We start from the raw sequence: 3342 nt of genomic DNA, 5'->3' as shown, positions 1-3342 counted from the left end.
GACACAAGGGGGAGAAACCCACCGCTCTGGGCCGCGATATTGTGAAAACGAGCCGCCTTCGGGCGCCTGAACCGGTTTCCAGGGCGCCCCTCGGGGGTTAGGGATTTTTGTCGGTTGGCTTAAAACCACCCCTTGTAGGAGCGGTGTCCGCTGCCTTTTCTTCGCTCTCCTGGCAACTTCGTAGGTTGCACTCCGTGGGAATTGTGCGTTGTAGTAGCTGTTTGTTTTGCGGTGGGGTATTCCTTTGCTGTGACAGACCTTATTGTGACGTGCCAAGAAACATTCTTTTTCGTTTTCACTGGCTGAGGAGTACACATTATGTCGATCGGTTCCAGCAGATGTCAGTTTTGGTTTCGCGACAGTTCGGTTTTGCAGTTGACAGAGTTATTAAGCAACTTTTGGAGCCGCCATGGCGCAGAAGTAGGCAGAAACATAGAATTTGTAGCAGCATGTAGCAGGTTTTGATCTGGCCCAATTTGGCGCAAATGGCGCAGCAGTTTCACCACTGCCTGTACAGCAAAAGCAGCTGCCCTTGTCCAACACTGTCAAGTTAAGACCGACGAAATTTTATGATGAAAAAATTTATGATGAAAAGAAAGAAAAAAAAAACGGAAGCAAACGAGAAAATAAAAACACAATTAAGACTAGAACAGTATAAAGCACAATGGAAAAAATGTGGCATGGTTGCATGCAGCTCAGAGGCCCATGAAGGAGTAGCGGCACACAGAGGTGGTGGCTCTTCTGGGGCTGTAGTCTCCATTGCCGACGTCCTGCATTCAGCGCTTTTCTGTAGTTAAGGGGAGGAGGGAAGAGACCAAAAAGGTTATTTGAAAGTTCACTTCCCATCTCAGTTAAACGCATTTCGTCTGGGCACTTTCACATCTTGCATTACTAAACTGGATGATACCACGTGTGCGATATGTCTGTGCGCTACCTTTGTGTGGCAAATGACCAGTCGCCCCTGCCAATGCCCTATGCAACATTTGAAATGAACTGCAGTGGTCTGCAAGCATAAAAAGCATCAAAGTACTAGTAAGGAACTGTGCAGGCTTTCCGTGCAACGCCAGTATGTCTTTTTTTGGACTTCCCGATTTGGGGGGGTCGACTTACATTCGAGTCAACTTACAACCTTGTAAATCTGTAGATAGGTTTAAAATCAATTTTTAGAATTATTCTTCTAAACAGCATCCAGGTCTGTCAACCAATGGCCGCTGGCGTCACGACGAGATATCATCCCCATGTCGTCTGCTATTCACGGTGTCGGCTGCACTCTTGCATGCACGCGGTTCTTTTTTTCTTCAGCAAAAATATTTTATTCCATATTCTCTTTCTTTCTTGGAGAAGCCTTCACCATAATAAGTGACCTTAGTGATCTTCGGACTTGTTTTGGGCTTCGTCTAGAGATCGTAGAGGAGGCCGAAATTGATGCGCTCAGACTGTATTATTTGAGCATACAATCAGGAGTATATTTTTATGTTATGAGAGTTACCTAGTTTAGCAGCAATCGGCCCCGCTTATAAAAAGGTACATGTCCAAAGTATCCTTCCGCCTTCTGCGCAACGAAAGGGGGATGGGTTGGCATTGTGCTGCTGATTTCGAGCTATTACCCGTCGATTTTGTTGTACAAAAACTAACAGGAAATCCTAAACAAGCATATATTTTACGCGAGAGCACACCTTGCGACATCAGAGGAGCAGACAAAACTTTTGTATGAAGCGGTACCTCTGGACTTGCTATTATATGCGCGTGTCAGTCAAACTTAAATATTTTCAGCTGGTAAAGCATTGGTAAAGAATGCGCCGCTTTAGTCCCGTCATCGCAATACCCACCAGGATTTGAATGCGATTTACTGCCTGCACCGAAAAAGGGCCTCCCATCTGCCGTCGTCTCCATCTCGCCTGTCCCGCAGCCGCGCGCGACTGCGACAGACTTCCGAGCGTAACCTTGCGTTTTTCTGGTGCTTGTCCAGCACGTTACTTGTGACTGCTTCAACGTAAATATCCACCATTTGGCATTTAAAGTGGGAGCCCGAAACTCCCGCAGATATTTGCCGATTCGCGAATTACGTCTGCACCCACAGCGTGTTTGTTTACATAGCTTTTGTTATGACTGGATATATGCTGCTCATTTGCACGGCGTAAAATGTGGGCTGAGCTAGCACAACCAAACAAACCATTTCTTTTTGCACCGGTTGCACCCTTGTTTGATCACAAATTACAACTGCGCTGAAGGAAGCCTCATGGATGCTGCATACCCTACATGCGCCGGGTACTCAAAGGTGGCGCCAACAGTTGCCGGCTTGCGCTTGTCAGACAGAGTCACATAAACTCTTCCTGCTTAATGTGCACGCGCTTTGTGATGTTAGCAGTCGCAAATTTGGGGTTGCTATTGCCAGACCTGCACTCGACGCCTACAACCGTTAAAGTTGTGAATGTGTGCTCCGTAATCGCCAAAACACTAGACCCGAACACCGCTACTACCGGTATTCCTAGTCTCACACGCTGACAGTTCGGCGCCGGCTCAAAAATCTGGCTAAGGTCCTGGCTGATAAACACTGTTAAGCTACAGACAAGCGCAGCTGTTCAGGCCGTTAACTAATCGGGTGAAGTTCTAACTCTGCCTCAGATTCAACCAAAACAGATCGGGCGACCATCCGTTGTTCAGTTCTATCTGCATCGCGGGGCCAAAAACATCACACTATGGTGATAGGCGACTATTGGTTGTGCTGGTGTCGTCGCAGGAGTAATGCATCAATAAGGTAAAGAACATAACAACCTAACCATGCAGCCCACTGACTGTGATAGTGCCTTATGCTGAAGAAAATATTCCTTGCTCCATATCGCCTTTGTGCGGTAACATCTCCATCAAGCACTTCTGCATGAGGGATGAGCACTGTCAATTGTCAAGAACAGAAAAAGAGCTATGTCCTTTGATATCGCAGCCTGAATTGCAGACAACGCTCCCCCGCGTATTTTCTTTCGACGCCACATGAGCATTTCAAAATGTCGGTCTCTCTTGGAGGGAGGAGTTTCCAGATTCCGATTTCTATCGCATTATTGTAATATGCGCCACATGCTAGGCACTAAATATTTGCAATTAGAATCACAGACCTGCATATACTTCACAGAAGTATAAAACTGCAATACCTCGAACGACCCTGTCATCATCCTTTTAAGTCAATAGATATTAATGGACTCTAAAAGAAGGCAAATTGGAGCAGACAAGTCGGGTGGACAGATAAGAACAAATAAAGATAGATAGGAACAGATAAAGGCAGACAGACAGACATTACTACTGTCTTCAACTACAGTCTGGTTCTGGGGTAAAATTAAGAGGTCGGTT

This window comes from Amblyomma maculatum, unplaced genomic scaffold (genome assembly GCF_055883805.1).
Source record: "Amblyomma maculatum isolate TAMU_Amacu unplaced genomic scaffold, ASM5588380v1 scaffold_13, whole genome shotgun sequence".
Lineage (NCBI taxonomy): Eukaryota > Metazoa > Arthropoda > Arachnida > Ixodida > Ixodidae > Amblyomma > Amblyomma maculatum.
This window is presented reverse-complemented; position numbering follows the sequence as displayed.